Genomic DNA, 13,869 nt, shown 5'->3' with positions numbered 1-13,869 from the left:
AGATTGGCGTTTCTTGTTTTATTTGTTTATCTTAGAAGTACTTCTGAGTGCAAGCATGTGGGCCCAGGCCAGCATATGAGTGGGTGGCCAAAGATCTCCCTCCCAGACCTCCACTGTATATAAATAGCACTGATCCCTTGTTGGGAGACAGGTAGGCAGAGATGTCTGGATGCTGTAGTCTCCCCCACTACTCAGGTGATCAACAGCAGTGGAAGAAATCACTGCACCAAACACATTATGGGGAACAGTGCGCAGGCTGGACCAGCCTTCAGCCAGGCCCTGTGTCTGAATTGTGCTGGAATCTTTTAACACCAAGCAGCCAGCAGTCTGAAAGCTAGAGAACAATAGCCATATAACACGACATCTGAAATGGATCCTAATTCTTGCTTGAGTAGCTATGACATGGGTGGGAACACTGTCTGGTTTGTCAGATTGGGAGTATTGACTCTTTGTTTCTGGTGTTCTCCATGTGAACAAACATCTTTGGAAGTTGATCCTAATGTGGTGGACCTGGCTGGGTTGGATATCATTTGTCCTCTATCTTTGGCAGATGTCCATTCAGGTGCCTAATACTAAGGTTTTATCAGTCAGTACTAACAGATAGCTCAAGCTGCATGGATGTTGGATGTGCATCATTGGAGGATGATCTACACTGGGCCATGGTTTATTCCCAGTTGCCCAGCCAGAGAGAAGGTTGCCCTTTTTAACTGTTGTGCTGCCTCTTCTCTGTGTTCTCACTGAGTGTCTCCGTACCACATTCTCTTCCCTGCTTCTCCTGTGCTGTATACACGTGGCGATGTTCAAGAACTGTACTAGAGTGGCATGCGCCAGAACGGCTATGTAGCCAGCAACTGGTTTTCTAGGTTCACCGGAGCGTTAAAATGAATGTTCTTCCTTTTTAAGAATCAAAACAAAGAAGAGGCTTAGTGGGATGGAGTTTGGGCCAAATGGTGCCTTTTTATTGCCAGTCTAACAAGCACTTATAGATAGAGCTGACTGATTAAAAACTGCACTGCCCTCTTTCACCCTATGGCATGTAGGTAAAACAACATGGCTAAATCGAGCACAGCTTGTTCTGTGCTAGTCTTGCTCTGTAAATAAATAGCGGACTTCAATCGACAGCATTACTTTCATAAGTAATAAATACCCCCCGCCCGCCAGCGCCGCCCCTAGAATATAGTTCTGTGTCATTACCTTTTAATTACCGAGTTGGCTGGGGAGACAAACTTTGAAGAGATTCCGTGTCTTCTTTCCAAAAGTCATTAGAAGCACTTTCAACTAGAGCAGAAACTAATGTAGAAAAATAAATTTAAATGTTTGAGATGGAATGCCCAATGATTTATTTGACAAGCATTAAAAAACAGACATTGAATTTCAGATATTGCTACTCAATATTGGCAATTTGTCAAGAAAGTATTGTTGTGGGATTATGAATTATAGGTTCTCCCACCAGATTTTGTGAATAGAAAACAGAATTTTGGCACCAAAAATGGCATTGTCACCAGTACCATGAAGAGCACTTTCCTGGAATGCCTCCCCTTATGAACATTCTTAATAAGGAAAGAAGTAGAAGATGGCAATTTTCATAATTACTGTACTTTCTGGCTAGCTGATCTAGTTGAACAGTACTTCTGGGAACTGCAAAATCCAGTTTTAACTGTCATTTGTGAAAATGGCTTGAATTTTGTGGAATTTGAGACCATTTGCCCAGGACGGGCTGAGTCCAAACCAAGCTATCACAGGAAGGCCTGTACCTCTTTAACACACCTTCACACCAAAAAATGATGACAATCCAAAAGCAGCAAGTGGAGTGTCAACAGCACATATGAAGGCACGTTCTACAAAGTCTGCCACTGGTCCATCCAGCTGGTATTGTCTCTGTACTCTAGGTAGCAGTGGTTCTCCAGTTCTCAGGCATAGGTCAGGGGTCAGGTTCTCTTTGACTTCTTGAATAGGCCCTTAATGTGTGGGTGGGGAAGAATCAGGATGGGACTACAGCAAAAAGAGGGAGAGATGGGAAGCACAACAAATGGGAGAGAGCTGCCCTGGAAATGTGGGTCGGCACAGCCTACCTTTACTTACACTAACAACCCCTAGCAGAGGTCTTTTCTAGCCCTGCTACTTACTTGAGTTCCTCTAACAGACTTCACCAACCTTTGCCCTCTAGATGTGTTTGACTACAATTCTTATTCCCAGCCAGCATTGGCCTTCCCTGGTTAAGAAGCCTGCTCTTACTGAAGATGCCACAGATGAAGTTCAGGACTGTCTGCAAGAAAACTATGTGCTTTACCATTAGGAATGAGCTCCCACGTAAAACAGTGACAACAGAATGTAGTGCAGGCTCTGCTGTCGTCTTGTGCCATTTCTCTTCAGCAGGGTTCTCAAAGTTTCTACCTCAGGAGGGTTCGTGAGAGAGCTGAAATTGACCAATGTCCACCAGTCACAAAATGGTAGTGTAGGGGTAGAGCCAGTCACAAAACGGTGGCAGAGGGAGGCAGAGTTTGACATCAGCTGGAAGTTACTGATATAAATTATATTAATATCTCATTCCTTTTCAGAAATTTCTAAATCCTTTGCCACAGTGATTTCCTTGTAGCAGGAGGTTCAGCTTTCCTCAAGTGAAGTACACACATCAACTCTTGAGGTATCATGGCTCTGCCATTTCATGTAGAGTTTGCTAATTCTGTGGCTTTATCTAAAGAGTGCGGGACCACTTTCAGTCCAAAGGCCAAAATCCATTTCAGAGAAGCTTTCAGGGGCCACACTCCAGTTGTGGGTGTGGCCAAAGGCAAAAGGGGTGGAGCCAAAATACCAGAACATTGTAGCTTAAAGCTCTTACTGCCAGGCAGTAAATACGCCTTAGGGGAGGCATTTCAACCTTTTAGAATGTGTGCAGGGTGGGGACAAATCCACAAGACCCAGGAAACCACCAAAAGATTGGTGGTTGGGGGAAGGGGGCGTGGTCTTCTGGGGAACCCCAGAGAACTAGATTTGCACCCCTGATCTAAGTGGAGGGCTTTTTTATATATTCTCCACCACCCCCACATGCGTCTCCAAGTGGTCTTATTCATCCCCTGTTAGTTCTCCCCTTCACTTTCCACACTTCATTTGTGCCCTGTCCACAACTGACAGTTTCTTTCATCCCTTCTCCTGTTTTCACATTCACTTCTTTTTACATTCTTTTATCCCTTTCTCCTGCTGCTTTTACATTCACTTCCTTTCACATTCACTCCCTTCCTCCAGTAACAGCTTTCCTCTCTTATCCCCTTCCTCTCTTAAAAAATATTAGAAATATTAGCCTTTCTCTGTGAGCGGCTCTTGCTGCCACACCTGCCTATGAAGAATGGTGTGGCCATGGCACAGGGTGGCCTGCAGCATTGAGACCCACCTGAAAGTGGGCTGAGACCTACCAGTAGCTCCGAGCCCACAGTTTGAGCAACGCTGTTCTGTGGCAACAACAAACCTGTTGTCTGTATGCATCCTTAATGAGCATTCTTTCTTTGTGTCACCAGGAATTGTATGTCCAGATTTATGAATGCTCCAAATCGTTGCACATGTGTAGAGGTGTAAACAGGGCTGAATGAGAGGAGAAGGACATCTGCCAGACAAATTTTCTTAGACTTCGATGACTTAGAATGCTGTTCCATTCAACATAGTTAGACATAGGACTTGGGCATATTTTTAAAAAGTCAGTTTTGTTTTGTTTTGTTCAGTTGTTCAGTCGTGTCCAACTCTTCGTGACCCCATGGACCATAGCACGCCAGGCCTTCCTGTCCTCCGCTCTCTCCCGGAGTGTGCTCAAGTTAAAAAGTCAGCCTACAGCAATAAGTGTTATTTGTTCATTAGAAATGGGTTTCTAGCACTTAGGTCCACAGTTAATTCAAAACTGACTGGCTTCGTTCAGCAAGGAGGTTTATCAAGGTGATTAAGTCCGGAAAGTGTGGCATTTGTGTATTTAAACCCTTGGACTCTAATCTGCACATTATCTTCAGTGTTACTGATTAAGACCTAGGAGTCTTTAACCCTGCTGGAGCATACGTGCCATAACATTTCCAACAGCCTAGGCAAAAGCACATGATTATTTATAACTGCGGATGTTGAAACAGTTCATTACGTATGTGCAAGGAGCCCACATGGAGCATCAATCATCATTGTTAACAGGGACTGGCCTGCGAGCTCATATTACGCCAGTACTTTTCCAGCTGCACTGGCTGCCAGTCCATTTCCAGGCCCGATTCAAAGTGATGGTGTTAACATTCAAAGCCCTTAACGGCTTGGGGCCAGGTTACCTGAAGGATCGCCTCCTCCCATATGTGCCTGCCCGGACCTTAAGATCATCAGCAGCAGCCCTTCTCCGTGAGCCCCTGCCAAAGGAAGTGAGGCGGGTGGCTACTAGGAGGAGGGCTTTTTCTGTTGTGGCACCCCGGCTCTGGAATGAGCTCCCTAGTGAGGTTCGCCTGACGCCTACATTGTATTCCTTTCGGCGCCAGGTGAAGACCTTTTTATTTTCCCAGGCATTTTAGCTTTCTAAATTATTATCTTTGCTGTTTTAAATCTGTATTTTAAACTCCTGCACTGCTGCTAGGTTTTATTGTGGTTGTATTGTTGTATTGTGGTTTTAATGTTCTATATATTTTAAATTGTTTTATTGTGTGTTTGGTTTTAATTTTTGTGAACCGCCCAGAGAGCTTCGGCTATTGGGCGGTATAGAAATGAAATAAATAAATAAATAAATAAATAGATAGATATTTCGATCAAATCTAGGAAAAGGCAGCAAAAAGGGTCCCCCCAAAATTCATTGCCACAAAATGTGTCAATAGCCACTAACTTAGATTATTTTAAAGGGGGGCTAGAGAAATCCATGGAGGAAATGTCTCTCAACAACTGTTAGCCATGATAGCCGAATGGAACTTCCATACTCAAAGGCAGTATGCCACTGAACACCAGTTCCTGGGGGATGGCTGTTGCCTTTATGCCAGGGGTGGGCAACTGCGGGAGGTCTGCCCCTCCGACTGCCCCCTCCGACTGCCACCCCCGACTGCCCCCGCTGTGCCACCCTGTGGATTTCTGTGGGGTGCTGGCAGCAGCAGCAAAAAAAAATTGCCAATTTTTGGCAGCCGGCTGCTGTGGAACACTGCTCTGGCCAAATTTATCTTGGAAACAAGCTAAATCTAGCCAGTGTAGCATTCCTTAGCAGTTTGCCACTGATTTTCAGCAGTACATTAGCAAGTTTTTTGCTATCATCATGGTGAATTTCAGCAGCAGTGGAAGCTGAACTGGGGGCAGTGGGGAGCATATGCTGCCCATCCTGGTTTCACGGCCTGCTTGTGTGCTTCCTGGAAGTAATTGGTTGACTCTGTGGAGAAGAGAATGCTAGACCAGATGGACCCATGGTCTGATCCCCCTGGGCTGTTACGTTCCTATGGTCATCCACTTCTACCTGCGCACACAAGCCCCACTTTCCATCTGTTTTTCAGTGTCATTAAGGGTACAATCCTATGCAATCCTGATTAAGCCCTTTGAAAAAGTGGGACTTGCTTCCACGTTTGCTTCCAAGTAAACACGCATAGGAATCCAGTTTGTGTTAGTCTGTTGCAGCGAAAACAACAAAGATTTTGGGGGCACCTTAAAGACCAACACATTTATTCTGGCACAAGCTTTCACGAACCACGGATGTAACTGATGACTCTGATGAAGTGGACAGTGTCCACAGAAGTTCATAATTTTTTTTAGGGAGCAATCCTATGGCCTCTAGACAGAGTCTGCGGGGCCACAGGATACTTCGGATTCCTGGATCCGAGGTCAGAGACAGCGCTCTGACCCCACCCCCTCCCCCTCGCAGCTGGCCTGGAGAGAACCATGCCAGCAACCTCGGAGGGAATGCAAAGTGGGAGGTTCTGTGGACAGGGAGAGAGGAAGGAGACCAAGGCGCCTGGCTTATGATGTATCCTCCGGTTGCCCCAGCCTCCTTCCCTCCTGCTCCTCAGAGATCCAGCTAGATGGGTGAAATCGCCTGTCTAGCAAAAATGCAGAGCAGGAGCAGTGTTGAGGTGAAGCTGTCCTCCATGCGGCTCTGCTCTGCATAGGATGCCCACCGGCCCCTGAGTTCCGAGGCCAAAGGACAACCAGGTAGGATTGCTCCCTCCATCTTTAAACTGCCACAAGTCTCTGTTGTATATATGCATAGGGTTACATTTTCAGATAACTATTGAAAGAAAGAAGTATGTGGGATTATTGTCACAACCAATCCAAAAAAATTGCCCTTATTGTGCATTACGTTGCATGCATTAGAGCAGCAACCTACTCTCCATTTTTCTGTATGTGCGCTTCATCACACGGAGCTTTTATCCTGCGATTGAGATTGCTCCTTCATGGAAGTTTGCGGGCTCTTTACGTGACGCCATGACCCTCCTGCACTAAATGCCCTTTGTTCCGTTTTTAAATAGATTGCAGATCATGAGCTATCAAATTACCCCGCTGTGTTCCGCTTCAGTTTCCTCCATGAAAAGAGTTAAAGCGGCAAGAAGAGAAACGAGATCAACGAAAGGGAATGGAAGACTCAGATGCGGGGAGAAGGGAGGGGGAGGAACCTCATGTAAAGGGAGTCAGTGGTGATTCTGCATTTAGAACGGAAGCAGAAAGCCCCATTTTAAATGCAGGATTTTAGGCTGGTGTAGAAATGCCCTGTGTCAGTCTTTCTACTCCTACTGCAGGTGACCAGATACCAAGGAAGGAACTGTGGCAAGTCTTATAGGGATGCAAAAAGCCAGACCCAGTGAAATTCCTTCTTCTGTTCAATGAGTAATCATAAAGGAGTTCTGTCTCTAGTCACCTTCTCCCTGTTTTTTCCACCTTCATTTTCCCAACTGTTTTTTTTCTTTTAAAACAAACAAAAGATAATGGTGGTGATGGCACTTCCATGTCCCACCCACTGAAAACCAGTGCATTTGAAAAACTGGAGAAAATGAATGCTGAAAGATGCGTCGCTAGCAACAACTTGCTGCCAATATCTCTGGTGAAAGGAAAACATCCTCTGTAGCATGGCAGTGTATTAACACACCTGGACCTGAAATCTAGGTCCATAAGGCATACAGTTTCATGTAAATTTATACACTGTCTCCAAAGACCAGAGAGATGATTGCCCAAATGAGTCTGTATGAAATGCTTTCTTATTTGGAAGTATTTTGTCTATGATGATTTCAGGTGCTATGAAAGCTCTGGCTGTGGTATCTGATCTGTGATGGCTGTTCCATAGGTGGAAATGATTGTCCAGGTGCTGTTCCGCTCGTTCATCGGTGATGTTCTTGCTCTCTCTGCAAACCAGCAGGCCCAGCCTTACCATGAGGCAGAGTGAGGCGGCTGCTTCAGGCAGCCAATACTGATAGTTGCAGAATGGGGGGGGGCGGTGTTGGAGGGCAGAGCTGTGTATGTGTCACAGCCTTCCCTGCATCTCCGAAGCTGCTCTCAGTTGCCAGTTGAAGTAAGATTCAACTGCCAGCCCAGTTGGCTTTTGTTCATGGTATGCAGGAAGCGGCCATCTTGTCCTTTGCCTCAGGCATTAAAACATCTTTAGCTGGCCCTGCAAGCTGGTTTATTTTCAGTAAACTGCATTGGATATAAGCCACTAGGCCCTTATGAGTAATGAAGATCAGAGTGTGGGCATATTTTCTCTTTAGGCAAACGTCAAAGCATGAGTTCAGTCACATTGTACAGGAATGCTAGTTAGCCCAATGCAGACATTTTTAGAGTAGCCTCATTGTCTTTATTTGAAATGTATATATATATATAATCTGCTGTCTTCTCTGTTACCGCCAGATGTGTCTCACTGAAGCTTTCTAATTCAGGTTCATCCCTTATATCCTGTCAGAGGTTCTGGGCACTGAACAGCTGTGTCATCATAGGTAGACATACAGTAGGTGAGACTTTCCCACAGAAGCATATGAGAAATGTTTCACTTTTAGGATTTCTGCCTAACTTTAATTCACTTGTTAAAGGGACAGGAGCCCTGGCAGAAACTGGCGGTTATCATTCAAAATCAGAGATAGGCAACCTGGTCCCTTCCAGATGTTTTGGACCACAAATCCCATCAGCCCAAGCCAGTCTGGCCAGTGGTCAGGGATTATGGGAGTTTTAGTCCAAAACATCTGGAGAACATCCGGTTTCCTACTCATGTTCTAAATGCATGGAGCTTCTTGTAAGTTAGTTTTCTGACAGCTACAGTGCCAGTGAAAGATATGAATCCACCCAGCTTTCCATGGAACAGCAATCACCAATGCCAACGTCAAATGCAAAGGCTGCCTGTTTTATTCACGTGATCTTGCTTCCTTCTCCCCTGCCAGCAGTCCTGTGCTATTTTCATTTTACAACTCAGTCTTGATATGTAACAGAAAGATAAGGGTTATATAACTATTTACCACTGTTTGTAGTGTTATGCATACAAAGACCTTGAGCTTAACGTGAACTGCTTCTGTGGTTATGACAGAAGCAAAGCTCCATGCCCTCACAAATCTACTTACACATTTTTCAACAATTGACAGACAACTCAGACACAATGAATTACAGTTACAGACAGATTGTTGTTGTTTATTCGGTCAGTCGCTTGCGACTCTTCCTGACTTCATGGACCAGCCCACGCCAGAGCTTCCTGATACAAATTCAAATGTTGGACAGAAGCTCCTGAAGGATCTGCTTGCCAGCACAGCACCTTCTGACATTGTGCTCTTAGCAGCAGCTTGACGTGCACAAATTATAAGCAATAACACTTCATTATCTCTGTGGTGCAAAATGGGTCCTGTATTGCAGCTTTCCCCCAACCTGGAGCTTTCCAGCTCTGTTAGAGTGCAACTCCCATAATTCCCAGCCAGCATGGCCAGTTCTGATTGATATAAAAAGTTAAAGCAGATTGCTCCTCATGCATGCTGCAGTTACTTTGCAATCCCCTATGGCAGCCACAGCGCCTTTCTTTAGGACTGTCGGTTCTTGAAATAATAATTTTAAAAGTTGGTTCCTTGGAGGGGCATGGAGTGCCCCTATGCATTCCTGGGCATGGAGTACTTGGAAAACAGTCTGTTCATCTAAAGAATGGTGAGGACCTTTTTTGGGCCTAAGGGCCAGATTCCATTTTGGGGAAGCCCTTAGGGGTCACATTCCAGAGGGGGGTGGGGTTAAAAGTGGGCAGGGCCATGAGCAAAAGTAGGTAGGGCTGAATTAAAAACACATGCACACACACCCCAATTCCATTGTTACGGATTTATAGTAGAAAGCATGTCTACTCAGAAGTAAGCAGGACTGAATAATTCAGCAGCTTCCTTCCCTGGCCCCATTCCCTCTGCCCTGGAGGGGGAACAATTAACTCTGGTTAATTGTATTGTATATATAATATTGTATATTGTATATAGCTGATTGTATATACATGTTTCCCCCTGCTAAGCACTGAGAAAGGAGCCTTATTTGGTGCTAAGCAGGGGAAAGCACCCACCTCTGATCAGCTGCTGACGGGAGATAGGAGCTTTTCACTCCATGGCAGAGGGGGCAAACATCATTTTAAAACGATCAACCCTGTGCAAACTACACATTTGCTTATGCGTAGCATGGAGTTCTCTCCTTTTTCCTTAATTAATTAGGGGCACAGAAGAGCAATTATTATTGGGACTACCTTGCATGAGAAAGGAACGTTTATCTCTTTTCTTTCCAGCTGCAATATGAAAATCCTCACCCTATGCGTGTAGCCAGAAGCCTTACGGGAAAAGTTCCATGGTAAATCTGTAAATCTATCATTTGTACATACTAAATTGTGCTGATGTTCCTTTTGTTTTGTTTTCTCTGCAAAAAGCAGATTCTAAAATCACAACTGGCTTTTCCACAGGAAAAAAACAGTTACTGGCCTTTGGTGGTAGGGGGCGCAGTGTGTGTACCATGTGATTAGGCCCTAAGAACTTACACAAAGCAAAATGTATTCCTTCCCCAAATCCCTGAATTGTCTATAAACATCTGTAAGTCAAATTCTGCTTCTTCAATTATTTCATGTAACTAAAAATAATTTTAAATCGATAACAATTAAGAAGATGAACTCATATCCCAGCCGCAGTTTGGTCACTGGCGTTTAGAAGGTGATTGCACCTTAAGTATGAAGAGCAGCCAATCGCTGATCTTTGTGCTAAGGTCGCTTATTGGCTTGCTGACTCATATAAGTGTGCAGTAAGAAGCATTAGAAGCAGTCACAGCAAGCAACCTGGCATACACGTGAGTATTGCTTCTTTCTGATAAGCTTGCTGCAGATGTTCGCCTTTTAACTGATTTGATAACATTTGTGTTGATTCTACATTAGGTGTGTGTTTTTTTGGCTTGATTGCTGTTGATGGATTGTCTAACATTTGAATAGGTGGATTTGATTTTAAGATGAGTGTTTAAAAATACTGTAGATTTCCAAGATGTTTATATTGGCATTAGAAGAAGAAACTGGAAACATTTTTCTGGACACCTCCCCCCCCCCCGGCACTTTAAGTATTTACCTTCTTTATCTTTTCACTTGGTATAACCTAGGTGTTTTTTTTTTTACAAAACAAATGAACATTTTTCCACATTAAAGATATTGCTGTAACCTGATTGCATATAATCACCATCTTCTATTATCTTTCAAACTATGTAAAAATTAATGGAGATGAAAAAAGATGCTTTTTCATCTTTCAGCTTCTGCCTTTCCACCAACTATCTTCCATACCTATTTATATAGTACAATATTTCCCTTACCATATCCACTTTGTAATTTCCTATCATCTCATTCTTTTGTAGAAGATTCACGTCACCTTGTGCTATGCATTTGCAAATGGGTCTTTCTGTAGTGTAAAATGCTATTATTTTAAATATTAAAGAATATAGGAGACATTTATTTGCTTAAAACCATTGGAATTGTACGAAAAGGGTGCATATTGTACATGAATCAGCTAACAAAATATAGCACAACATGGGTAGGGAACTTCGTGTTCTTCAGATGTTTTGGACTACAACTCCCATCAGCCCCAGCCAGCATGGCCAATGGGCAAAGGTTGTGGGTGTCCTCCAAAACATCTGGAGGACACCAGGTTGCCTACCCCCAACATAGAAAGAAACATAATATTGTAGCTTACTGTAAATGGACCCCCCCCAGTGCATTCTAGCACAAATATATCCTATTCTTTAAGCAGCTAAAGCAAGCATGATAACTTCCTATGTTATTTATTTATCCCCATTAGATGTCAAACACCATAATTTAAAAAATGGCATGTTTTCAGCATTTGCTTGAAAAAATATTTCCCTAGGGGCAGTATATAAAGAGCAGTACAATACGTACTGTACAAAATGGTCCACTTCTTCCTGGGCACAAGTGCATAAACAACCATTAGAAAGAACTTTATCTCCCCTGCAACTTCAGGGAAAGAATCTCCTTAAATTATAAAGTGGTAAGTGCTTTCCAGACAGATCACTTGAGGAAATAATCAGGGAGGCCAAAACTTATCTTAACATGATGGTAAAACCAAGAAACGTGTGTGTGTACAGTCCTACCCTTTGGACTTCAAAACTTTGTTTTTAACACACTGCCTTGTCTCATTGGCTTCTGAAATATTAGGGGCCAGGCCATCTTTTAAAATTTGTGTATTAGCCCAGATAATAGCAGATCCATTAGTAGCTTGTTCCAGATAATACTGTCTTTTTGAGGAAGTCTTATACCTGACATATATAGAAGGCAGCTGATATGTTTGGCATATGGATGTCTTGAATATTTTGGTACACTGAACAGACACCTGGGGCTGAAACCTCGTCCGCTTTCTAGATGATAGGGTGCCATGTGTCTTAATTTACAGAGGACCATCTGCTGTTTTGGCTAGCTGGCAGAAGACAGTCCTCTATTTGAGGGTGGTCTATATTTGATGGGCTCTACAGTCCAGGGGGCGATCTCCACGCCAAAAGGAGAAGCGAATGGAGGATTACCTGTTTTTTCAGGGAATCAGATTTGGTCCACGCAGGGCTCCACAAACAAGTGCACTGAACCATTTTAAGTCACTTCACAGGAACATACTTCCAGGTGGCGGTGGGGGTTTGGAGTAAACGTCATCAGACTGGCAGGGGCTGATCAACCAATGCAAGACACTTTCCCCGTCCTTCCTTACAACTGACAAAGCAAACATTAAAGAAAGCCTTCTCCCTCCCCTGAAGCTCCTGTTATGCAAAGGATAGAAGCTTCTCAATAATTAGTTCCTTGCAGCTGACAAACATTAAAGACATGCAGCCTCTCTCCCTCCACCCCACTCCACCCAAACTCTCGATACTGTGAAGGATCAAAGCTGTGAATTAATTAGTTCTGAAAAGCAAGGAAGCAAACATCAAAGACACACAGCTTTGACATAGCTTTAAGGACATTTCGGGAACAAGCCTCATTGGCCACAATGGGAGTTACTTCTGAGTAGACACAATAGGTTTGCTTGGAAAGACAGGGATGGGAAAGACAAGGACAGGAAACACCCCATGACAGGGGTCATACTGAAAGGCACACCCCTGGGCAGGGCTAGCATACCCAAAGTAAATGCGGGGGTTGGGGCACACAACAGCTACCCTGCAGAGAACCGGACTTAAGGGAAAGAATCAGACTTTAAGTAGTCTCAGGAAATCCGTTTTTCCATGAAAAGCTCTGGGGTGCTTGTGTGATGGCCATGATGCCATGGTTTAAAGTCAAAGAACCATAAGCAGGAAACGTTGGGAGTGGCTTTAAGAACATCAGAAGAGCTCTGCTGGATCAGACCAAGGGTCCATCTAGTCCAGCATTCTGTTCACACAGTGGCCAACCAGCTGTCAACCAGAACCCACAAGCAGGGCATGAGCGCAACAGCACCCTCCCACCCATGTTACCCAGCAACTGGTGTACATAGGCTCACTGCCTCTGATACTAGAGGTAGCATAGAGCCATCAAGACTAGTAGCCATTGGTAGCCTTTTCCTCCAGGAATTTGTCTAATCCCCTTTTAAAGCCTCCAAACTGGTGGCCATCACTATTTCCTGTAGTAGAGAATTCCATAGTTTGACCTTGCGCTGTGTGAAGAAGCACTTCCTTTTATCTGTCCTGAATCTCCCACTAATCAGCTTCATGGGATGACCCCGGGTTCTAGTATTGTGAGAGAGGGAGAAAAGCGTCTCCCTACCCACTTTCTCCACACCATGCATAGTTTTGTATGCTTTTTGAAGTGGCCCATCAATAGTTCACACCTAGCCATCAGACTGAGCAGGCACCCAGTTCATCTGGTCACAGTCTTCCCACTCTGGTGAGATGTTTTGTATTTCTATTTAAATTATAGTATTTATTTCTGAATTTGCATCTGTACATATAAAAATAGAAGAACTCTCTCACAAATGGGAGAAATCCCTCCCTCTTCCTAAAGCCCTCCTCACATGCCAGAAAAGGTGAAGGGGGGGGGGCATTGGTGGTGAGCACAAATGGCAGCTAGCTTGTTTGCCAAACCAATACCTGTGGACTCGTAGTCCTAAAATTGGTGTTGGGACCTAACCCAGCAGCATTGCTACAATGGTATTGTACCACAGCTTTAGCATGGTTTCACCTAAACTCTGAGGCACCCAAATCAAGCAAAGGCACTCTGGCTGGAGTAAAAGTGTCCTGCAGTTGGGTCTGCTAAGTAGCCCCCAAATTCTGTTTGGATGGCCCTAGAGTTGTGATCATTGATGCAGCCTGTCCCTGGCTTTCTTAAAAGCAAGTGAGTGAGGCAAGACGATGGGCTGGTTCACATGATCACTGCAGCCCACTGTAACTTATTTAAGCCATGGGGGGTTCCAGCACATGCCGGCCACCTTTTTGAATACTCAAGCCACGGTAGGTGGTTGTTGT

The 13,869-nt window shown here is 44.3% G+C and overlaps 1 protein-coding gene across 1 annotated transcript in view; it reads left to right on the top strand.

Moving 5' to 3' along the window:
- Nucleotides 1–10,190: 10,190 nt before the first annotated feature.
- The window catches only part of LOC146349938 (cystathionine beta-synthase-like), a 60,614-nt gene continuing 56,935 nt past the window's right edge, over nt 10,191–13,869 (top strand). Inside the window, exon 1 of the mRNA XM_084841734.1 lies at nt 10,191–10,242. The gene's annotated coding sequence lies outside the window, so the exon portion shown is untranslated. The remainder of the gene's footprint in view (nt 10,243–13,869) is intronic.

The sequence above is a fragment of the Heloderma suspectum genome, chromosome 3 (assembly GCF_057233095.1).
Source record: "Heloderma suspectum isolate Gila_16-S chromosome 3, 16-S_ref, whole genome shotgun sequence".
In the NCBI taxonomy this organism is placed as follows: domain Eukaryota; kingdom Metazoa; phylum Chordata; class Lepidosauria; order Squamata; family Helodermatidae; genus Heloderma; species Heloderma suspectum.
The sequence above is the reverse complement of the archived record's forward strand: the minus strand, read 5'-3'. Positions and strand labels throughout refer to the sequence as shown.